General features: G+C 40.8%; 1 protein-coding gene across 9 annotated transcripts in view; it reads left to right on the forward strand.

Moving 5' to 3' along the window:
• rassf8b (Ras association domain family member 8b) overlaps window positions 1-25,727 on the forward strand; it is an 83,474-nt gene that overhangs the window by 33,737 nt on the left and 24,010 nt on the right. For 7 of the 9 annotated variants that reach the window (XM_058078289.1, XM_058078284.1, XM_058078283.1 and 4 more), the window contains one exon: window positions 21,478-21,549. The gene's annotated coding sequence lies outside the window, so the exon portion shown is untranslated. The remainder of the gene's footprint in view (window positions 1-21,477; window positions 21,550-25,727) is intronic. The other 2 variants (XM_058078286.1, XM_058078288.1) reach the window with 1 other exon arrangement.

Raw genomic sequence — 25,727 nt, forward strand, 5'->3', positions numbered from 1 at the left:
AAATTTCTGCCAGCATCAACGCTCGAGCTAAGGGACTCCGGCTAAAGGCCGTGACTTAGAATATACACTCCCTCATAACACTACAGTTAATTTCCATAAAACTCCATTAAAAGCAAATGAAATCCTATTGTCATGTAATATCCCTTCAGCTCGTTTAAGTTTAAGCAGTACAATTGGAAAATGTAATCCTACGTACTTTCCCTTTCCTAATGAAATCCTCAAAAAGAAACTTTATGCAATAAAAGGCGTGAATGAAAACCGGGAATATCTTTGAAATTGGATATCAAAGTGCCAGTGAAGCAATCATTGGGAAACGGTTGGCTGAAGCGGTCTAAAAATGAATACAATTTGATATTTGTTTGGGAGCCATATTTCCCTTAAAGTATGTCTATCATCTCTCTAAATTCTACTACGGACTAGATATGTAATATGGTATGATAACCTTGGGTAAAAATAGCACAGTTTAAACCATAAAAACGGTTTTAAACCATAAAACAGAACACAATGTAAATAGAATGTTCATTCATTCATTCATTTTCTACCACTTATCCTCACGAGGGTCTCATGGGCGGGGGATGCTGGAGCCTATCCCAGCTGTCTTCAGGCAAGAGGCGGGGTACACCCTGGACTGGTGGCCAGCCAATCACAGGGCACATATAGACAAACAACCATTCACACTCACATTCATACCTATGGACAATTTGGAGTCGCTAATTACCCTAGCATGTTTTTGGAATGTGGGAGTTTTCTCCGGAGTACCCGGAGAAAACCCACGCATGCACAAGGAGAACATGCAAACTCCACACAGAGATGGCCGAGAGTGGAATCGAACTCGGGTCTCCTAGCTGTGAGGTCTTCACGCTAACCACTCGATCGCCGTACAGCCTAAATAGAATGTAAGTATTTTAAATAAATAACAAGAAAGTCAACAACACACTGTAAATAATAACCTCGCAGACCTCACAGCTAGGAGACCAGGGTTCAATTCCACCCTCGGCCATCTCTGTGTGGAGTTTGCATGTTCTCCCCGTGCTTTGCATGCTCTCTGTGCCCAGACACTTATTATGCCTATAATATTGGGTAATAGGAGTGTAAATGTGACTATAGGGGTGTTATGTCATGTCTAGAGAGCTCTAATAACTACGAAAATATGCCATTTTTAAATAAGGAGTAAATTCACATAAATTCACTTATCATGGTTTAGTCTGGGGCCATTTCACCGTGATAAACGAGGGATAATTTTATTAGTCCCGTGAAAAAAGCAACTGTCCTTTTCCCTTCCTGTACCGAACTGCATCACCGGTGCTAGCTACAAGGCAGCTAACGCCGATGCTCTCTTTTTATAAAATGTGCCATTTATAAATAAGGAGTAAATTCACATAAATTCACTTATCACGGTTGAGTCTGGGGCCATTTGACTGTGATAAACGAGGGATTATTGTATTAGCCCCATGAAAAAAGCAAGAGTTTAAATGTGACTATAGGGGTGTTATGGCATGTCTAGAGAGCTCTAATAATTCTATGCTCTAACAACAAAAATATCAAATTTATAAATAAGGAATAAATTCACATAAATTCACTTATCACGGTTGAGTCTGGGGCCATTTGACCGTGATAAACGAGAGATAATTGTACTAGCCCTGTGAAAAAAAAGCAAGAGTGTAAATGTGACTATAGGGGTGTTATGTCATGTCTAGAGAGCTCTAGTAATTCTATGCTCTAACTACGAAAATATCCAATTTATAAATAAGGAATAAATTCACATAAATTCACTTATCACGGTTGAGTCTGGGGCCATTTGACCGTGATAAACGAGGGATAATTGTATTAGCCCCATGAAAAAAGCAAGAGTTTAAATTTGACTATAGGGGTGTTATGTCATGTCTAGAGAGCTCTAATAATTATATGCTCTAACTACGAAAATATTAAATTTATAAATAAGGAATAAATTCACATAAATTCACTTATCACGGTTGAGTCTGGGGCCATTTGACCGTGATAAACGAGGGATAATTGTATTAGCCCTGTGAAAAAAGTACCGAACTGCATCACCGGTGCTTGGCGAAGACTTGAGTTTCTCAGATTTGCACGTATTCCATCCAGACTTGGGTCTGGCGACCGGTGAGCGATGCGAATCGATAGCCGATTCACTTCAGAAGAACTCCAGTCAGTAAAAAGAATCCAGTTTACCTCCACTATGGAAAGACGCGTTGTGTTAGTTCTGCTTCCTGTTTGTGCGTCTGGATGTATAGAGGTCACTGGACATCATCCTCCTCAGTAGTTACCCAAGGGACACACTGCATCACGGCTCACCGTGTTTTGACAGGGCGCTTAATGATTCCTCCCGAGTTGAGCTCCGCTTGCGTCATATCGACGGTGACCCCGGTGGACTCGGTGCCGGGGACACCTTTCTGTCTGTGTTAATGAGATGACTCCACTCTGTCTTCGGGTCACGGTGATATTTACTGAGAGCGTTGTAGTGGCAGCGATCCACGCCTCCCCCGCGGTGCTCTCGTGCCTCATTTGCATAACTTTCAGACTGCCTTTCCTCACACTTTCGCCCCGCTCCTGCGTGATCGACAGGCTCCTTCGCACTTCTCTTCAGTTTGTGTCGCACATGTTAATTAAAGCCTCTAATTAGCTTTCCCCACTAAAAGGCTGCATTAAATCAGAGTTGGAATGGCAAATGATTCCCGGCATTAGCATAATTGTGTTTTTGAAGTGTAAAGATCCGGGCATTAGGGATGCTAGCTCACGTTTTTCTTTCAATGATTTGTTGTGTTTTGGGCTTCCAGCCCAAAGGGTGCATTGGAGGTTGCTTGCATGCTTGCTTGGGTGGGTTGCAGGGTACTTGGACCCCACAGGGGCCCGAACGCTAATGAGGCCTGCTCCCCTCTGATGGAGGAGATACGGGAAAAAACAAACGAGCAATGTGGTACCCTGAGGTGTTCCTGCGCCTGCTGGAGCGGAACAGGATGACGGTGCCATGAGTGACTTCGCAATCAGGAAGGAGGAAGTTTTCTTGTGGTATTACTGATTACGTGTACTCTTGCCCAGTGAATATTTTCCAAAATACAAGCAATTCCAGTACAGCGGTACCTTGTTACAAAACGTTTGACGAATACTGAAACGTACATAAACCAAGGTCATTTGTTATGTAAATCAAATTAATCCATTAATGAGTCTATGAAAAATACATTTTATGTAAAATACTTATAGTATTATATGCAGTAAACAATAGGAAATAATTCTAAATGGAACTTATTGTTGACTTCCATGGTGAGATTGAATACAACGGCATTTCTCACTTTCGTTGCCCCCATGGAGGGTTATTTAGCAGTCTGAAAATAAATAACAAATGAGTCAGCATCGTGTAGAGTGCTTTGTTTTGCTATTCGATTTTGCGGAATAATATAGTATAGGAAAAATGTACTACTTGTGTGTAATATTGCCTGAAAATGGAGACAGGATAAAATTTGCCAATATTTTTGGGGCAAAAACTGGGGCGTATTGTACTCGCAACAATTCTCCATCACTCTGTTCCAGTGCTATGATGCAGATTGTGCCAGTCTGACGATCAGCAAGATACAATGGAAGGTGTTTCGTTTTTTTTTTTTTTTTTCCTCTCTGTCCCCTTCAGCTTACTGTTGTTCCATTTCCTCCTGCAATATTTCATCCAGCGTCAAGGAATGCGAAAAAAAAAGCAGCTGTTATGTTTTTCACCGTAAATATATGACAACCAATACAATGTCTTTTCTGGTAAACAACAACATGGGCCTTCCTTGTTAGTGTCATCTACCGGCGTTCACCTCTGATTAGCGCTTCATCAAGTCATCCAACACTGGAGAAGCTGTCACTAACAAGCAAATCTTCCGCTTTTTCCTGGCAAACTTGCTCTCTGCTTAGGGAGAACGGTGACAGTTTGGGGCTTGTTTGATAACCGACAGTGTTATCATATAAGTCTGTGATATCCAACCTTTTTAATATAATTTTATATAATTTAATTTTACAATTTTTTATATAATTTTATATATTTTTAAATATAATAATTTATATAATTTTCCTATATTTTTTAAATCTAATTTTATAATTTATCTTATTTATTACAGTATGTATTGTCTAAAATTAATACAAGAACAACATCAAATTAATAGTACATAATGAATACAGACCCACCATCCACCAGTATGAGCCTGGAGTTTGTTTTTTCAGAGAGTTGCTGTTTGACATGCGTGGTGACAGACAGCGTTCGACCATGAATTTACTAGACATTGTGCACATTAGCACAAAATAACTTCGTCAAACTTTGCCCTTCTGCATGCCGACACTGTATCAAAATTTGGGACAAAAAAAGAGGTTAAAGAAAAACAGGACAAAAACTACATAGCAGTCTATCTAAGCAGCGTAGGAGAATGGGCACGTTCAAGGACCGGCAAACAGGTCGTCGCTCGTTAAAACACAATACAAATGAACTACATAAACATGTAAAAACTGGGGGATTTGTATACAGTGGAACCTTGGTTAGCATCATTCATTCCTACCAAAAGGTCTGACTCTAACTAAAACGGATGCTAACCAAATAAATATTTCCAATAACAAAATACAACATAAATTAGAGATAGACTCCAGAATACCCCCATGACCCTAGTGAGGACAAGCGAAATAGAAAATGGATGGGTGGATGGATTGTGGGTGGAGGCGGGGCTTCTAGCATACACAGTCGAAATGCAAGTTGTATTATTACTTAAAAGTTAAAAGTATCGACTCATGCTTTAGACCCATTCTTGTGTATTGTTTTGAGATACCAAAGACATAAATAAAGGAACATTTTACTTTTACTTTTTACTTTTTTTTTTTACTTAGGTTATTTTTACCTTTATTGAACACGTGATTCTTGATGTGACCGAAAACAGGAAGGTGGTGGTGATTGATCTCGCTGCCACATTGTGTCTTTGGCAACAGTCACGTCTTCAATGAAGGGAAACGTTTACATTACTTATATTTACATTACATTATTTACATAACTTATTTGTTATCATCATAGACTGGTGATGTAATTTCCTGTTTTGGTTGCCATTTTGTTTAGCTAGCTAATGGGATGCTAACAAGGAAGGAAGTTGGACTCACAGAGTGTATTACTAAGACAACAAGACTCAAACTAAATCTTCAACGTTAACTTTAAAAAAAAACAATAACCAGGGCGTACGCTAACCAAGGTTCCACTGTATTATTTTTTTGGAATAAAATAATGGCCCATATTTTCAAAACTAATATGCATTTAGAGTGGCATGGCGATTGAGTGGTTAGCGCGCAGACCTCACAGCTAGGAGACCAGGGTTCAATTCCACCCTCGGCCATCTCTGTGTGGAGTTTGCATGTTCTCCCCGTGCATGCGTGGGTTTTCTCCGGGTACTCCGGTTTCCTCCCACATTCCAAAAACATGCTACGTTAATCGGCCACACCAAATTGTCCATAGGTATGAATGTGAGTGTGAATGGTTGTTTGTCTATATGTGCCCTGTGATTGGCTGGCCACCAGTCCAGGGTGTACCCCGCCTCTCTCCCAAAGGCAGCTGGGATAGGCTCCAGCACCCCCGCGACCCTCGTGAGGACAAGCGGTAGAAAATGAATGAATGAATAAATATGCATTTTCATAAAATTTTATGTATTTACAAATATATATATATATATATATATAAATTTCAGTGTATATTTTTATCATTGTACCCAGCGACCGCTGCCTGAAGGTTGGGGACTCCTGTTATTATTTATAATGGAAGCAGCCAGATATACTGTACCATAACGCTGAAGATTCCCGCTCCGGCCCTGAATGTGCTCCAGGCATGAAAATCCATTAAGATGCACTGGAGGAAGGAAAAGTAGGAATGATGTAAAGAGGAAGACTGAAATTATCACCGCGTCTGTGCTAGGCTTCTTTTAATTTGACAGACCCCATTCCATTTCAGTCAAACGGTTTCAGTTTTTTTTTTTTATAGCCGGGCGCATATAAGCGCACGGCGTCATACATATTCTGCAGGCTACTGATGAAATTATGTGGAATGATGTTGCTGTGGCGCTCAAAAATATCTTGCTTTTAAGTGGGCGCTGGAAAGTGCAAAGAAAATCGAAAAAAAAAAAAAAAGCGAGAAAGGGCGCAGTTGAGAGAAATATGAAGACTCTTGTTTGGTGGTCTAACATTCATTATGTGTGTTTGACTGGTGCTGGTAGGCACGAAGGAACGAAGGGGGCACGAATAGGGCTTTTATTTACACAACAAAAAGACATTTCACCCTGGGGGATTTATGTTGTTTGGCAAAGTTTTACCAAGTTAATTTGTATTTGAGAAAATATTGCTGCACTATAAGCCATGTCGATGCGGCCGACCGCTGTGTTCCCTCAGCATCCTACTTTATGCATCTTATTCCGGCTTCCTGCTTGTGTCCGGCTGTTAATCAGCAGGGTTACGTGATGCTGCAACAATAAATACGTGTAACCAAAATGTTACACTTCTTTAGAATGTTAATTTTTTACCAAAAAACGCACTTTGTCTGAGTTAAGTGCATGATGTGCTAGCTTCTTTCATCACGAGTGTTTGTGTTTTTATATTTTTTATGTGTTATTTTACATTTTCATGGATATAAGCTCATGAAAACACAGGGAATGGCCAATTAAATGATGACAACATTGGCGACATTGGGCTTAGCTAGCATTTTAGTAAGTATACCAAAGCTTATTGTCCAATATTTTCTTTGTATTTCACATCATACTTATCGGCAACTTATCGGTTAGCTGCCTTGTTTGCTAGGCATAAACCTAACACAAATAGAAAGCTGTTCAATTGAAGTTTTTTTATTTATTTATTATTTCCCATCATAATCCACTCTATATTTTCCCCTCCATTTTAATATACTCAACAGATTCCACCATATTTGAAGGTAGCAATATCTGTCAAGATGTTGTATGAATCCTTCCGTATATTTAATGAATACCAACAGGTTTGCGCTTTAAGATAAATGACTAATTTACCAAAAAACATGCTTCGTCTGAGTTAAGTGCATGATGTGCTAGCTTCTTTCATTACGAGTGTTTGTGTTATATATGTTTTTTATGTGTTATTATACATTTTCATGAATATAAGCTCATGAAAACACAGGAAATGGCCGATTCAATGATGACAAAATTGGCAATATTGATGGTTTCACTTCGTCTGAGTTAAGTGCATGATGTGCTAGCTTCTTTCATCACGAGTTTTTGTGTTATATATGTTTTTTATATGTTATTATACATTTTCATGAATATACGCTCATGAAAACACAGGCAATGGCCAATGAAATGATGACAAAATTGGCAATATTGGTCTTAGCTACCAGTTTAGTAAGTATACCAAAGCTTATTATCCAAAACGGAGAGAAATGTGTGATTGTTTCACTCCATATGAATCATTCCGTATGTTTAGTGAATACCAACAGGTTTGTGCTTTATGCAACCAAGATAAATGACTATTTTACCAAAAAAACGTGCTTCGTCTGAGTTAAGTGCATGATGTGCTAGCTTCTTTCATCACACGTGTTTGTGTAATATATGTTTTTTATACATTTTCATGAATATAAGCTCATGAAAACACAGGAAATGGCCAATTAAATGATGACAAAATTGTCAACACTGGGCTTAGCTACCATTTTAATAAGTATACCAAAGCTTATTGTCCAATATTTTCTTTGTATTTCCCTTCATACTTATTGGTTAGCTGCCTTGTTTGCTAGGCATAAACCTAACACAAATAGAAAGCTGTTCAGTTGAAGTGCGCTCTTTGTATTTCCCATCATAATCCACCCTATACTTTCCCCTCCATTTTAATATACTCAACAGATTCCACCATATTTGAAGGTAGCAATATCTGTCAAGGTGTTGTATGAATTCTTCCGCATGTTTAGTGAATACCAACAGGTTTGCGCTTTATGTAACCAAGATAAATGGTGTATTTTTTTTTTTTTTTTTTAGAAATGCCAGGAGCCATGCTGATGGGCTTTCAAGGAGGAAAATGTTTTGTAGTCACGCTTCGTGCACTCAACGTAATAACGTGCAATCAGCAGACGCGGCGTGATAACAATGACATGTTCCTCTTCTCAATCTTACATAGACAATTTATGCGATGGCTCCTCATCAGTGGTCCACTTCCAGCCTCCCTCTTGTTAATTTAACTAACAAATAACAGCAAACCGCATTTGCATCAACAGATTGGTCGAGTGTGTGTGTGTGTACGTAACTCACACAATAGCAATGACAGGAGTAAAAATAAAGTGATTTTTTCATATGAAAGAATCATATGAGATTGCGGGGTGGGGGGCGGCGGGGGGGCGTGAATGGGTATCTTAATGTCACAATACAGATATGACAGGTACATACTCACACAAGACGCACACACAAACCAGCGCAGCCTTGATTGAGTGTAAGTGTCTGCGTTGGCGGTCAAGGTCAGCTGATAATGGGCGAGATTGAGGACAGGGTAAGGGAGCGGTGGCGGGGGGGGGTTTCGCCAGCCGTCTCAGGTAATGAGATTTACGACCCTGAGCTCTCTCTCTCACCGCATCCCCTGGCTAACATGATTTATAGATCTAACAGACGTCACCTCGCCCGCCTAAGATAGAGGCTTCGCATTATCACCGGGGCAAAGTCATCTGTTCAACGGGGCAGGAATGGACGCCATATCTGTGGGCGTGTGGACTTGACACATAATGACCATGTTGGTATTGTTGGCGCTGTCATTGATATTCATTGCAAAAAAAGGAGCTTGATGGCTTTTTTGTGGGATTTATGGAGCTCAACTGGTAAAAAAACATCATCACTTGCTTTATTAATAATCTGTATATTGACATATAGTACCTGGCGACATTTGCATATGAAAACAAGGGACATTTTCCGTAAAAAAAATAACGAAAATGCCAATGCACTGCACCGTAGGGGTGGTTTGGGATCATAATTTGGCCCTGGACTTTATGGTCCAATCCACTCGCATATATTGTGCCAACTGGCCCCATTCATGTCCATACAAACACACAAGCACTTCATACACCACTGAACTAAATAACAACCCTATATTCTGGCACCTTGAATAAAAGTGTTAATAAATGGAATATTTTCGTAGCTGGAGCATAGAAAACAAGCAAAGAAGCATAGAAATAACTTTTAAACTCCTATTATTCTTTGCAACTCTTATGCTACAGGGACTTCAGACAACCACTAGCTAGCAAGCGACCATTTACAGTATTTCTTATTAACTTAGTAAGCCAAAAAACAACTTTTTTCACTCTTGTGTTGGACTTGGTTGCACGGTGTTCGAGTGGTTAGCGCGCAGACCTCACAGCTAGGAGACCGGAGTTCAATTCCACCCTCGGCCATCTCTGTGTGGAGTTTGCATGTTCTCCCCGTGCATGCGTGGGTTTTTTCTCCGGGTACTCCGGTTTCCTCCCACATTCCAAAAACATGCTAGGTTAATTAGTGACTCCAAATTGTCCATAGGTATGAATGTGAGTGTGAATGGTTGTTTGTCTATATGTGCCCTGTGATTGGCTGGCCACCAGTCCAGGGTGTACCCCGCCTCTCGCCCGAAGACAGCTGGGATAGGCTCCAGCACTCCCCCCCAACCCTCGTGAGGATGAGCAGTAGAAAATGAATGAATGAAATGAACTAACAATAGCCTACCAGGAAACAGCAATCATAATTAATTACTGAAAAATATCGAACCGTGATATTGCGATATTGCGAGGTATGACTGTATTATGATGATAATAATTCCTCCTCTGTCACTTAAAAATAATAAGTATATTGTCATCAAACCAAAGGCTGAAAAAATAACACAGTGAAATATAATGTGACGGCTGCACGATGGTCAAGTGGTTAGCGCGCAGACCTCACAGCTAGGAGACCCGAGTTCAATCCCACCCTCGGCCATCTCTGTGTGGAGTTTGCATGTTCTCCCCGTGCATGCGTGGGTTTTCTCCGGGGACTCCGGTTTCCTCCCACATTCCAAAAACATGCCAAATTAATTAATAATTGAAAATAATTAATCATAATTAATAATAGGTTAATAATTATTGACGACTCCAAATTGTCCATATGTATGAATGTGAGTGTGAATGCTTGTTTGTCTATATGTGCCCTGTGATTGGCTGACCACCAAGACTGGGATAGGCTCCAGCACCACCCGCGACCCTTGTGTAGAAAATGAATAAATGAATATTATGTGACAAAATTGCAAAACAAAATGCTGTTTGCTGGGTTGGTTATTTCACATATCTCTTGCCCATAGTCAGCTGGGATAGGCTCCAGCATACCCCCGCCACCCTAGTGAGGATAAGCAGTACGTTTCTAAAATATACCGAGGTCAAAGACACAAACAAACATTAAATCACAGTAAAGTATGCATAAACCTCAACACTCAATATGGTCTTTTTAATGACGCCATATTTACAGGCCCTATACCTGTACAGGGCAAACTCCCTCCAAGGAAAGCTCATTGTTAGCTAAATGTAACAAATGTGTTGCTTGAGGGAGGGGAAACTGATTTAAAACTGTAATTAAAACGGTCCAAAGAAAGTAACAAAAAAAAAACAAAAAAACATAAAACACGATTAGCACGAGTAATAAGCTTACATTGATACTCCACCACCCTGCGTGATGCTAACCCTCGGAATAAAAATGACATTCGACAGTAACAACACACACATAATGCTATTGTTCCGGAAAGACCAATGCCCGATGTCTGCTCAGCTCTGTTTACTTAGGCTTCTGGAAAAAAAAACAAACAAAAAACCACAATATGCTGGCAGCCAGATTGGCTCCCAATAGATGCAGTGTTAATATTTGCACTAGGCCTTCTGTACGTGTTGGAAAATATGCTAGATTGGATTTGGAGCGCACGCTTACACACATAAACGCGTCGAATCCCTTCAGTTGTTTGCTCTCACGCATTTTAGTGGAGGGTTTGGAGGGGGGGGGGGAATTAAAACCAATAATCCCCCCCCCACTGCTAAGCTACAGCCTAGCGGTTATTGATGTGCTCGGTTCTTCTTATTGTCTGCGGTATGTTGTGCTCATCTTCACAGTGTGTCTGCCTTTGGGGCCCAGTCATATTCAACAAAGTGACAGTGAAGGGGGCTCGGAGCCACACAAGCAGCTGTGGGATTCCAGGCAACAAACATGTTGGGAAAAGAATAGGAACGCCCCGATATGTGTTTAGCCTGGCAGTATTTTCATGAAGGAAAAGTGTGCACATGAATTTTTAATTGGAGCGAGAGTGAACCGAGACGTGTTGCGAGAAACAACTATCAGCATGGGTCTCCAAAACACTTGTATAAGGGTACTATTAATATTACTCTTTTTCTGCGTAGCAGTTCTTGGAATACTGACAAACACTACTGGAAAGTTGTTTTGCTAGAATAAGTACTTGGGCTTGAATGTCTTATTAAATTTTGATCTGTTAATGATTTATTGAACCCTTCTTTTTGTAGGGTGGAATGGTTATACCTCATATTCAATTATTTTTTATTGTAACAATTTGGTATTGATTTGCAATGAAAGGCAAATACACCATTGATTTGGTTTTGGACGAATATTTACCTTGGTTTTTGTACACTATGTACAATATTGCATTAAACAAAGTAGTCCGTTTGCTCTGTATGATATTGCACCATTTTTTGTAGGGTGGAATGATTATACCTCTTTTTAATTGACTTTTTAAGGTAACAATTTGGTATTCATTTCCAATGCAGTGATTTGGTTTTGGACGAATATTTACCTTGGTTTTTGTACATTATGTACAATATTGCATTGAACATAGTAGTCCGTTTGCGCTGTATGATATTGCACCATTTTTTGTAGGGTGGAATGATTATACCTCATATTCAATGATTTTGAAAAGTAACAATTTGGTATTCATTTCCAATGCAGTGATTTGGTTTTGGACGAATATTTACCTTGGTTTTTGTACTTTGTGTACAATATTGCATTGAAGTAGCCCATAGTCCCTGTATGATATTGCGCCATTTTTTGTCGGGTGGAATGATTATACCTCATATTCAATGATTTTTAAAGGTAACAATTTGGTATTCATTTGCAATGTAAGGCAAACACATCAGTGATTTGGTTTTGGATGAATATTTACCTTGGTTTTTGTACTTTATGTACAATATTGCATTGAACATAGTAGTCGGTTTGCGCTGTATGATATTGCACCATTTTTTGTAGGGTGGAATGATTATACCTCATATTCAATGATTTTTAAAGGTAACAATTTGGTATTCATTTCCAATGCGGTGATTTGGTTTTGGACGAATATTTACCTTGGTTTTTGTACATTATGTACAATATTGCATTGAAAATAGTAGTCCGTTTGCGCTGTATGATATTGCACCATTTTTTGTAGGGTGGAATGATTATACCTCATATTCAATTACTTTTTAAGGTAACAATTTGCTATTCATATCCAATGCAGTGATTTGGTTTTGGACGAATATTTACCTTGGTTTTTGTACATTATGTACAATATTGCATTGAAAATAGTAGTCCGTTTGCGCTGTATGATATTGCACCATTTTTTGTAGGGTGGAATGATTATACCTCATATTCAATGATTTTTGAAGGTAACAATTTGATATTCATTTCCAATGCAGTGATTTGGTTTTGGACGAATATTTACCTTGGTTTTTGTATTTTGTGTACAATATTGCATTGAAGTAGCCCATAGTCCCTGTATGATATTGCGCCATTTTTTGTAGGGTGGAATGATTATACCTCATATTCAATGATTTTGAAAAGTAACAATTTGGTATTCATTTCCAATGCAGTGATTTGTTTTTGTTTTTTTTTTAGACGAATATTTACCTTGGTTTTTGTACATTATGTACAGTATTGCATTGAAGTAGCCCGTAGTCCCTTGTATGATATTGCACCATTTTTTGTCGGGTGGAATGATTATTCCTCATATTCAATGATTTTTAAAAGTAACCATTTGGTATTCATTTGCAATGAAAGGCAAATACACCATTGATTTGGTTTTGGACGAACAGTTACCTTGGTTTTTGTACACTATGTACAATATTGCATTGAACAAAGTAGTCAGTTTGCCTTGTATGATATCATGCCATGTTTTGTAGGGTTTGATGATTATACCTCATATTCAATGATTTTTAAAGGTAACAATTTGGTATTAATTTGCAATGAAAGGCAAATAGACCATTGATTTGGTTTTGGACGAACAGTTACCTTGGTTTTTGTACACTATGTACAATATTGCATTGAACAAAGTAGACAGTTTGCCCTGTATGATATCGCGCCATTTTTTGTAGGGTTGGATGATTATACCTCATATTCGATGATTTTTAAAAGTAAAATTTTGGTATTCATTTCCAATGCAGTGATTTGGTTTTGGATGAACATTTACCTTGGTTTGTGTACATTATGTACAATATTGCATTGAACAAAGTAGTCCGTTTGCTCTGTATGATATCCCTCCACAAAATCAAAATACCATACTTTTTTTTGAGTGTGACTGCTAAATAACCCAGCATGGGGTCAAAGACAGTTACAAGTGCCAGCAGTTTGATAAAAAAAAGTGAGAATATACGATTCAATCAGTCACGAGGATCAGGATGTACAGGAAGTCCACATCAACAATAAGCTCCACCATTCATCATTGACATATGTTTTGCTTTTTGAACAGCCTAATGATGAAAACCAAGGTTTTAGCGTAATACGTAGCGCTGTTGTTTCCAGAATGTCTTTTAACATTAACACTTCTTGTTTGTGATCATGGCGGTAGTGCCTTTTTTTGGAGAGCATAAAATCAATTGTGTGACAGCACATTGTCAGCCACGGTGAGGCATTCACTGTACTGCAGGGGTCTCAAACTCAATTTACCTGGGGGCCACTGGAGCTAGGGTCTGGGCAAGGCTGGGCCGCATCAGGTTTTCCAAAAATAAAAAAACGCATTTATTAAAAACAGAAAAATATACAAACTTTTCAGTGCTTTGGTTCCGATTTTCTACAATAAAAGCTCTGATAAAACATTCCACTGTTCTCAAATATCTTACTATTTATTTTTCTGCACAAAATAAGATGAAAAATAAAAAAACAAATCAAGAATAAAGAAAATCAATCAATCAGTAATAAATAAATATAATAATAATAAAACGGCAAATAATAAAAACTTAAGAAACCACATATAGTTGGTGGGTAGAAATTATTTTTTTCTGATTAAAATGAACAAAGCATTATTAGAGCCCTGTTGACATGACAAAACACGACTATAGTCACATTTATACTTTTTCTATTTACAACATATTGCGCAACTGCAGGGTCTTGAGACACATGCTAACTCGCAAACTAGAGAACTAGCGACCTAAACGGTAGCCATCAAGTTATTTCCTTTAAACTTAAATAGCCAAAAACTTACCACTTCCACACGGATAGGGAGGATAACTGTTAACAGTTATTTAACCTTTAACATGAACATTAATCAAACATAATAATTTTTTCTGGGTACATGATACCATACAGCATCCATATCAAACTAACATTAAACTTTCATATCAAGGCCGGGGCCCGTGTTCGAGACCCCTGCTGTACTATAACTGTCAAGTATGGTGGTGGTTGTATGATGTCTTGAGGTTGTTTTAGGAACATCAAAACTGGCAGGCTAACAATAATCTTCTGCAATGGCCGACTCTATAGAACATGTGTGGACTATGTGTAAAAAAAAGAGGTCGGTATCAGGAAACCAACCAGTTTAATTCCGCAAAAAGGAGTAATTTGTTTTTTCTAGAAATGACAACGGATGCTTTATTGGCTCTGAAATGGAGACCATGTTGTGGTGTAGCTCATAGCAGACACCTGAAACCGGTCCCACTGTCTTCCAAGTCTTGTGAAATCATCTTTTATCCTCTATGCTGCATTTTTTTATCTCATCTTGCACATTGTCTCCTTGTGGGTGCTCCAGCCTGCTGGCGAGTTTGTCACTTTGACGGCAGGTGGGAGGAGAAGCGCAGCGGTGGGGCGAAGCACTCAGCGGTGCTAGATAGCGAATACTACTAAAGGTGATATTAATAGTCATTGTCAAGTCAGGTGTAGCTGATGGTTAATCGGGCCGACCAATGTAACATTAAAAAAATGCATGTTGACCAAATGCTGCCAGATTAATAGACGCAGCTTCACTCGTTAGATTCAAGCACAGCATCCTAAAACATTCCCGTTTTGTTCCAACACAAGAGCGAGCGTTGCCAGAGGGAGCTTAAAATGGCTGCTGAAAGTCAGAATACTGGAGCTGAACCAAGCCCGGCAGACGGTGGACATGCGTGTGCGGCTGGATGGCTGGGTTTTCGGAGGCAAGCAGCTCGTTAGGGTGGAAATGGATTAGCGAGCGGCACAATGGGAGTCTTAGGCGTGTCTGCCGTGTTGTGTTAAAGCCCTGCCTGTGTTGCCCCAGCTGCTAGACTCATTTATGCCCAGCGGTGCATGCAGCAGCCGGCACTCTCGCACGGGGCTTTTTTTTTCTAATTGCCGTGCTTTTCTCCTGTGCTTCTGCATCCATCAAAGAACCGAATTGACCCGCAGCGCCGCGCAATTTTTCTGTTTGTCACACACCGCCGGTAGTTGAATTATTTTTTGCGCTGTTATTGTTGCACCGCCAGAGACACTTTTACAGTACGCAGGTTCTACATGGCTTGCGGGTTGGCATTCAAAAGTCACATAAGTAGTGCACAGCTTTATTTCAAGGTCAACCGTACAACCAGTGGTTGCAATCGTGAATTAGAACAGCCGAACACTCCTAATTTAGACACCCGCTTCCTACATATGCATGAGTTTTGGCATGTATTATTCATAAGCAATAATGGCTTCTTCTTTAAACCATGCCTCAAAGTTTTTGCGGAAAGTAGTGAAGTCATTTTTGGCTAACAAATAAACAAACAAAGAAACATAACAACAGCAGAGCTAAATAATTTAATTTAAAAATTACATTAAAATTAATTTAAAATTAAATTAAAATTAAAAAATAATGTCATTATTTTTTATTAAATAATTTATTTAAATTAAAAATAATGGGGGGGGGCGCTGCAAAAAAAAGTTTAGGAACTGCTGCGGTAATATGGAAGTGGTGTGCATTAATGGAAGTCCATATTCAGTGCTTCATATACAACGTACAGAGCTGCACAGTGGTCGAGTGGTTAATGCGCAGACCTCACATTTAGGAGACCAGGGTTCAATTCCACCCTCGGCCATCTCTGTGTGGAGTTTCCATGTTCTCCCCGTGCATGCGTGGGTTTTCTCTGGGTACTCCGGTTTCCTTCCACATTCCAAAAACATGCTAGATTAATTAATAATTGAAAGTAATTAATTACAATTAATAATAGGTTAATAATTATTGACGACTCCAAATTGCTCATAGGTATGAATGTGAGTGTGAATGGTTGTTTGTCTATATGTGCCCTGTGATTGGCTGGCTGGCCACCAGTCCAGGGTGTACCCCGCCTCTCGCCTGAAGACAGCTGGGATAGGCTCCAGCACCCTCGCAACCCTCATGAGGAAAAGCGGTAGAAAATGAATGAATGAATACAACGTGCAGTCCAATCATGTGGCTGTTTTTCCAGATCTTCCCGATCTCATGACTGTGTGGCCAACATGTGACCACTTGTCCACTATGCAGCCCCTGGACCATAACATTCATTCATTCATTTTGTACCGCTTATCCTCACGAGGTTTGAGGGGGTGCTGGAGCCTATCCCAGCTGTCTTCAGGCGAGAGGCGGGGTACACCCTGGACTGGTGGCCAGCCAATCACAGGACACATATAGACAAACAACCATTCACACTCACATTCATAACTATGGACAATTTGGAGTCGGAAAGTGGGAGGAAACCAGAGTAACCGATGAAAACAAACCCGGAGAATATGCAAACTCCACACAGAGGAGAGAATCGAACCCAGGTCCTCTCGATCTCCTGAGTGTGTAGCCATCATGCTAACCACTCATCCACAATGCGTAGTGTGGTAGCCGTTTCCCCAAAATAGTGTTTGCTGTTTTAGTGTGGATAGAGTGTAACATGGTAGATATTACATAAGTAGATTGAAATATATTGTCATATTTTTTGTGCTGGAGCCTATCCCAGCTGTCTTCGGGTGAGAGGCAGTATACACCCTGGACTGGTGGCCAGCCAATCACAGGGCACATATAGACAAACAACCATTCACACTCACATTCATACCTATGGACAATTTGGAGTCGCCAATTAACCTAGCATGTTTTTGGAATGTGGGAGGAAACCGGAGTACCCGGAAAAAACCCACGCATGCACTGGGAGAACATGCAAACTCCACACAGAGATGGCCGAGGATGGGATTGAACCCGGGTCTTCTAGCTGTGATGTCTGCGCGCTAACCACTCGACCGCCGTGCAGCCTGGACCATAACAATGTCCTTCAAATTACTTGTCAAAAGTAAAGATCCACATTTGTGTTGGTGGATAAAAAGGCTTAAAGGGGAGGTGTAACAGCTTTTGAAGAAGACACGGCCTTATTCCCATACATCCATCCTTTTATCTGCCAGCTATTCTGTGCAAGGGGGACACAACGCAAGAGGTTCACCTTGGACAGCCCGCCACACTGTCACAGGGCTGCGGCGTGCAGATAAGCCGCCACAGGGGCTTCCATCTTTTAAGACATTTGACATGTCACAGTTGGAAAAACACAAGTCTAAAAAAGCAAATTAATGATGTTTGAATCCCATTGAGCTGCTTAGATTCAGGCTCTTTTTGCATTGTACATTCAGGCTCAATGTCACAGCGCCGTGGCTTACTGGGACACTTGAATGCGGCGTAATCGCATTATTAACACCTTTTGCTCTTCCTGCTATGACGGCTTAAAGCCACAAAAGCCTTATCGCGCGCTCATTCACACAGTCTCCAGGTAAACTGTGCGGCAAATATCATCTCATTTTTCCCACTGGGAATATGCAAAGGGGTGAAAAAAAAATTTCCTATCAATACCCGCAACTGTATTAATATTTGTATGCTTGAATAAATCACAAACAAGCACATTGTGTGACATGTGGCGTGGCGTTGCAGGCGCCGCCTGGCTAAATTAAGATTGACTCAGCCTTAATGCCCTCTGCAGCAAACAAATATAATCAAGAATCCTGTTGTGACCCCCCCCCCCCAATAAACCCCCCCCTCTCGTGCTGTGAGCCCTCCAATGACAAAGATTGATTTTGTGAGTGTTTTTTTGGAGAGGATGACAGAAAAAATGAATTTATTCTATAACTGTCACAGTATCAGCCCCGCTGTTTAAATATTCATTTCTCATGTTATAACGCTTGATATTATTCCGCTTCTGCTTCTGCTTTGCATTTTTTGTTCATGACATCTCATGCATGTATTGTAAAGGATTTAAATCCCGTTCATTCAAAATCAGAATCAGAAAAGGTTTATTGCCATGTATGATCAAACACATACTAGGAATTTGTTTTGGTATAGTAGGTGCAGACACATCTATTAAAAAAGAATGAAAAATACAAAATATGAAAAATACAAAATATACAGAATAACAGTATAAATATATGTAAATAATTTAATTATTTTTCATTTATTAATTTAATTTAATTTAAAATAAAAAAATATTTAAAATAATAAGTTTAGGAACTGCTGTGGTAGAGTAATATGGAAGTGGTAGTGCGCATTAATGGAAGTCCATATTCAGTTCTTTATATACAACGTACAAGGCTGCACGGCGGTCGAATGGTTAGCGCGCAGACCTCACAGCGAGGAGCCCAGGGTTCAATTCCACCCAGAATAACAGTATAAATATATGTACACAGTCTGTTTTTTTGTTTGTTATTCCGGAAGTGCAGTCTGATTGTTTTTCCTAAGAGTCCAAACTGAGCGTTATTAATGTAACGCATATAGTGATATAACTGCAGATTTAATAATAAGAAAAGGTGTCTACTCTTTTCCGTGTTTACCGTTTTGCAAGCTGTGTAATGAAATAAAAGGCGTGAAGGGCGAGGAGATGGACTACTGGGCAGGTCACGTCCGTCTGCAATGCACTTATCAGGCAGGGGGATTTTCTGGAAGTGTCACTCGCTGTAGGAAGCCTTCAAGGCCCTCGGGGAAGGGGGGGGGGACGCTGGGCCGGTGACAGGGCTATCTCTCTCTGACAGCCCAAAGACCTAAAGCCGGATGGCTGGAGCAGATAAGGCGGCAACAACACACACACAAGTACACACACAAGTACACACGTCGACTAAGGCGCCGCACAAGCAAACGCTGGCATTCACTTTGCATTAACAAATTACCTATTGCCTGACCACTGGCTGGTCTGCACACACACACACACACATAAACACACACACACACACATCCACGCTGGTTGGGACCCTGTCTGGCAGCCAGCGAGGCTTCCCATTAGCTGTGCTGCAGTGTGCAGAGTGAGGAGCGCTGGGGCGAGAGACATCAATTTGCTTCCTCTAATGCGCTCGCTGCCCCCACAAGACATATTGATTATTTCTTCCCCGCAAAGCGACAAATAGCAATTTCGGGGGCATAATGGAGATAGATGGTTGGTTTATAAGAAGGCCCTGAAGAAAAGTTGTAAGGGGGGTCGAATTGGGGGGGGTATTTCTCTCCATTGCATCTCTTTCTCACCTTTTGGAATGAACGAAGTAGGGTGTGGTAAATATAAATAAAGAGGGTAAAAAAAAATTGTCTTGGCTGAACTTTTTTTTTCAAGGGGTGCGCAGATGTTGAGGCGGTCCAGCAATGCAACACTGGATACAGACCCCCCCTCTCACCCCCCTTTCGACGAGTGCCACCTCCTCCAGTCTTAATGGTGTTGCTGCAGAGAGCAGCTGGTGCCGCAGTGTTTGCATCCGCATCGGAGGTGTCCAGATTTTTTTTCACCGGGGGCTGTATACCGAAAATCAAAAGGGGGGGGGCATTTTGTCATTTTTATGTATTTTTTTGGGGGGGGAGGCTGAAAAAAACTTAATATCAAGTTTTCTCTCAGCTTCTTCTCTTGACATTTTGCCTTTTTTTGATGGATTTTTGGGTTGTACGGCGGTTGAGTGGTTTGCATGCAAACCTCATAGCTAGGAGACCCAAGTTCAATCCCACCCTCAGACATCTCTGTGTGGAGTTTGCATGTTCTCCCCGTGCATGCGTGGGTTTTCTCCGGGTACTCCGGTTTCCTCCCACATTCCAAAAACATGCTAGGTTAATTAGCGACTCCAAATTGTCCATAGGTATGAATGTGAGTGTGAATGGTTGTTTGTCTATATGTGCCCTGTGATTGGCTGGCCACCAGTCCAGGGTGTACCCCGCCTCTCGCCCAAAGACAGCTGGGATAGGCTCCAGCCCCCCCGCGACCCTCGTGAGGAATAGCGGTAGAAAATAAATGAATGAATGCTGGATTTTTTTTTTCCCGTTTAGCCGCAAATGACCCTCAGGCCGTAGTTTGGATACCACTGATCTCCATGGTGCAACTTGTAATATATGAGAAGATGAATGAATGAATCAAGTGAATGTGAGTGTGAATGGTTGTTTGTCTATATGTGCCCTGTGATTGGCTGGCCACCAGTCCAGGGTGTACGCCGACTCTCGCCCGAAGACAGATGGGATAGGCTCCAGCACCCCCCAGCGACCCTCGTGGGGATAAGCGGTAGAAAATGAATGAATGAATGCCATATTTTTGGGGTTTGATTTAATTTCTACAATGTCCCGTTGACCGCAAATGACCCTTAGGCCGTAGTTTGGACACCCCTGATCTCCATGACCCTTAGGCCGTAGTTTGGACACCCCTGATCTCCATGGTGCAACTTAATATATGAGAAGATAAGTGAATGTGAGTGTGAATGGTTGTTTGTCTATATGTGCCCTGTGATTGGCTGGCCACCAGTCCAGGGTGTACGAAGACAGCTGGGATAGGCTCCAGCACCCCCTGCGACCCTTGTGAGGAAAAAGCGGTAGAAAATGAATGAATGAATAACATGAAGTCATAAATAGAATATAACTCTAAGTCATTTGCCCCCGCCTGCCGCCCTTTACTTTCATCCACTGATGGAGTCCGCCAAGCATGGCCCCCATCCAACTTATCCATGGAGCAATTTCGCCGTTCAGTGTCATGTTCAAGAGCGAGCTTCTCTCTAGGAGCCAGGGGGATCGAACAAGCAATCTTCCAATAAAAAGATACACCACTCGACCACCTGAGCCACGGAGGGAAGTCGTTTGTGAATTTATGTTCCCAGTCTGACTCCTCACTACCGCCCCCGGTGGAGTGAAGTCATATGACAGGATAGCGACCGTGTCACGTTTAATTGGGACTGCTCATGATTGGAATTGACGGGCGAGTGATGTTTTTAACCTGCGTCGGCGTCCCTGCTGTCATTTATAGCCCCAAATGATCAAATTTCTCCATTTTTCTTCCTCTTATTGCAGACGGCCCATGCAGCGATGTAGCCTCCAGCTATAAGAGCCCAGCGTGGCCCCAGCCTCCATGAGGTAAACGAGGTAATACACTGCTCATCACACGAGCCCCCGACTGATAGGAATGGGTTTATCCACACACACACACACACACACACACACACACCCCTCCCAAAAAAATGATGTCTGCATGTGATAACTACTGAGTTAATGGACTTCTAGTATCCGGAAACTTTACTTCTTATAGGGTCACTCAAAATAGACAAAAAGTTGCGGCACCCTTGAGTAAATTTAACATGAAACGACACCCAATGTATTTTTATGATATTTTCATAAGCGTGGGTTTTCTCAGAGTACTCCGGTTTCCTCCCACATTCCAAAAAAAACATGCTAGGTTAATCGGTGACTCCAAATTGTCCATAGGTATGAATGTGAGTGTGAATGGTTGTTTGTCTATTTGTGCCCTGTGATTGGCTGGCCACCAGTCCAAGGTGTACCCTGCCTCTCGCTCAAATACAGCTGGGATAGGCTCCAGCACCCAAGCGACCCTCGTGAGGAAAAGCGTTAGAAAATGAATGAATTAATGAATGCTGGATTTTTTTTTTTTCCGTTTAGCCGCAAATGACCCTCAGGCCGTAGTTTGGACACCCCTGATCTCCATGGTGCAACTTGTAATATATGAGAAGATGAATGAATGAATCAAGAGAATGTGAGTGTGAATGGTTGTTTGTCTATATGTGCCCTGTGATTGGCTGGCCACCAGTCCAGAGTGTACCCCGCCACTCTCGCTCGAAGACAGCTGGGATAGGCTCCAGCACCCCCGACCCTCATGAGGAAAAAGCAGTAGAAAATGAATGAATGAATGAATTTTCATAAGCCTTGTGTGATATATATTCCATTCCCTCCCCTTTTGTTGCATTGCATAGTCTGCAAAATAATTTACAGTGATTGTGATTCAAGCCGCAGAATAGGAGAAAATATTGCAGGGGCGTATGCTCAGCTTTTTTTTTTTTTTTTTTATCTCGCTAAGCTGTCTTCCTCCAATAGCTTTAGCCTCGCTTGGTTCTGAATATTTCATGCAGCCACTCCTCACTTTCTCATCTCCAAAGCCGCCATCATTATTGTTTAGTCACCAAAAAAATTCTTCACACAGGAGTTGTTGTTGTGGGCGTAATTATTAATAATTCAGTATTTTTGAGTACTTGTTTTTATGGTTGGTATTTGTACAAACTGTATACAGAGCTACGGTGCTTTGTTAAAAAGTATTACAAGTTTTCTGTTTTCCTTGCTGAAAGTATTAAACGGAATTTAATTTAATAAACAAATAAGCATTTATTTTGTCCCTTGGGACCATTTTGTCGAGCAAAGTCCAGCAGCGACATGGGTTATTGATTTCAAATGGTTTTCACTCTTCTAAATATGAATAAAGTAGCTATGACAGGCTTATTTGGCTTTTTTTTTTTGTTTTTTTTTCTCCCTGTAATGGATTACAGCTTTAATTGTATGCAACAAGCCCGCAGCGGGCCATTAAGCATCGTAAATTATTTCCAAAGCTGGTTTGAAGAATTGCTAAAACTTCTCAAACCGTCTCAGCGCCTTTTTTTTTTTGTTTTTTTTTTTTTTTTGTTTTTTTTACACCCCGCCTCCTTCCTCATCCGAATTGTAGAGAGGAGCTTCTTTAGAGTCACATGAAAAGCGACACCCTTAATGAAATGGAATTCTTAAACACCGGCGGCCGGTCCCCGGCAGAGTAATAACGCATCCTTCCCCAGAGACGGGAGAGGGGGACGGGGGGGGGGGGTAAGGCCTAAATTATAGGAAGCAGGCCGGACACAGAAAACGAGCTTATTATCCCTGCTGCTGTCAACATAGCCAAGCTGTCAGTGATCACAACAGACATGTTGTATACCACCACGCTATTAAAGGCACCTGATAAGAGGCGAGGTTCACACGCGTGATGAAAGCGGACAGGTGAGATGGAAAGGAAAAGAGAGGAGAGAAAAAATTAGGTGCAAGAGAATTTGTTCGAGAGAGAATGATGCAAGAATGTCAGGCTGCATGAAAACAAAAGGAGTGATGGGATGATAGGAAGATGTTTTGAATGGGGGGGAGAGCGGGGGGGTGCTGGTAGAGGAGGAAAAGGGGTGGGGGTGCCAGCTATTATCCAGCATCGATTTACTCCCGTCAAAGATGGCTGCATGTGTAATGAAGTGTGGGATCTTGGGGTTGCCGTGCTGCGCCTTATAGCTTTTAGGACGCACTGTAGGATTTTTGCATCACCTCCATTTAAGTAGGGCGGAAACTCGTGACTTATTTTGATAGTCCAGTAACCCTTGACTCGTTTAATCAACCATTAATCAACTAGTTTTGTTCTAGATTGTTATCAGCCATTGTGGTAATAATTATGACACATTCCTTCATTCAAAAAGAGACATTTTATTTAACAAAAGACAGAAATTCAATAGAAAACCAAGGACAGTCAAAGTGTACTTGGTGGTATTTGTATTTTTACTCATATAACTTGTCCATATTGTTAAAGTATGGTATAGACACAGAGCTGGTGGGCCCATTAGATGGATGGATGGATGGATGGATAGATGGATAGATGGATAGATGGATAGATGGATAGATAGATAGATAGATAGATAGATAGATAGATAGATAGATAGATAGATAGATAGATAGATAGATAGATAGATAGATAGATAGATAGATAGATAAAGGTCCTTTATTGTCATTGCACAATAACACAGCAGTGAAATTGCCAACAAAATGTCGTTGCCTGGCTCCGGTATAATAATAAATAATAAATAATAATGTGTGCCCTGTGATTGGGTGGCGACCAGTCCAGGGTGTACCCCGCCTGTCGCCCGAAGACAGCTGGGATAGGCTCCAGCACCCCTTGTGACTCTCGTGAGGAAAAGCGGTAGAAAATGAATGAATGAATGAAAATAATAATGTTTAATAATGTTAATAAATTACTGTTTACGTTGTACATTGTTCATATTTGATGTCATGTATTTATTCTCCACATTATTATTTTCATTCATTCATTCATTTTCTTTTGTTTTGAACTAAATCGCAGATAGAGTGGGGGGGGCGCCAAAGATGGAGTAGGCCTAAGTAATGGTAATGGTAATGGTTTAATTTCATTTGAACATGCATCAGATTACAATTGAATGCATCCCATAATCAGTTCACAGTTCCACATGTCCAAAAGGAGTAGGAAGAAGCAAAGCTTATTAAATCCTACCCCTCCATCTGGTACTTTTACAATCAGTAACTGTTACATTTGTTCACTTCCTGCTTTCATAATATAGTTTAAGGTTTTTTTTTATGTTTTTTTTTGTTTTGTTTTGTTTTTTTTTTAATTGTAAAAATGTTTGTCACGTACCGAAGTACGAGGTGATATGACCAACTGCTTGTATTGTTTCTTGAATTGGCTCATCGTTGTGCATTGTTTGAGGTCCTTACTCAATCCATTCCATAGTTTGATTCCACATACTGAATATATAGGAAGCATAGACACACAGAAAGAGTATTTTTGCTATTTGGAGCACTTTCCGGACGATTTAAATGCTCAAACATACATCATCAAACTGTTATTCCACAAATATTTAGTGTATCAATTTCCATTATAATGGAAGGGATCGAACAAAGAACTGAAAACATATACGCCACATGTTGAAAGTCTAAGAACGGAATGTACTTGAATGTGTTGTAAATAAAGTAAACATTAGCAATGAATTAGAGCATCTTGTGATGCAAGACTAAAGGAAAACCCCAAGCCCAATTACCAGGCACCAAAGGGGGACCTAAAGAATAAGGTAGTTTCACTTCCATCCCAGCTTCCATCCCTTACGTTCCCTTTCATCCCGCATCTTCTCCCCCCCCCCCCACTGCCACCGCCTCTCCTGGTCTAATCCTCTGCTCGACATGCTCCCTCTTTGTTCTGCGACCCTGACAAGCCATCTCATTCCCTCGCTCCGAGGACAGTCCCGGTGTGCTCGGGATAATGGAATGAAATGCTGGCGCGATAAAGCTCCAAGGATCCTGGGAGAAAACACAGGAGTGTGTCAAGCAGGGTGATAACACTCTATTCTCCCTCGCGTCTAGCCGCCGAGGAGCAGGGATTAGAATTTTACAAGCGGGCTTTTGCTTATTTGCAGCCCCTGACACACCAGGCTGGGATGTTTACACAGGAAGGTGTCACGGCTATGGCAGAATACTCTCATATCTACCCGGCGCAAAGGCCTTTATTA

The sequence above is a fragment of the Doryrhamphus excisus genome, chromosome 7, assembly GCF_030265055.1.
Source record: "Doryrhamphus excisus isolate RoL2022-K1 chromosome 7, RoL_Dexc_1.0, whole genome shotgun sequence".
Taxonomy (NCBI): Eukaryota; Metazoa; Chordata; class Actinopteri; order Syngnathiformes; family Syngnathidae; genus Doryrhamphus; species Doryrhamphus excisus.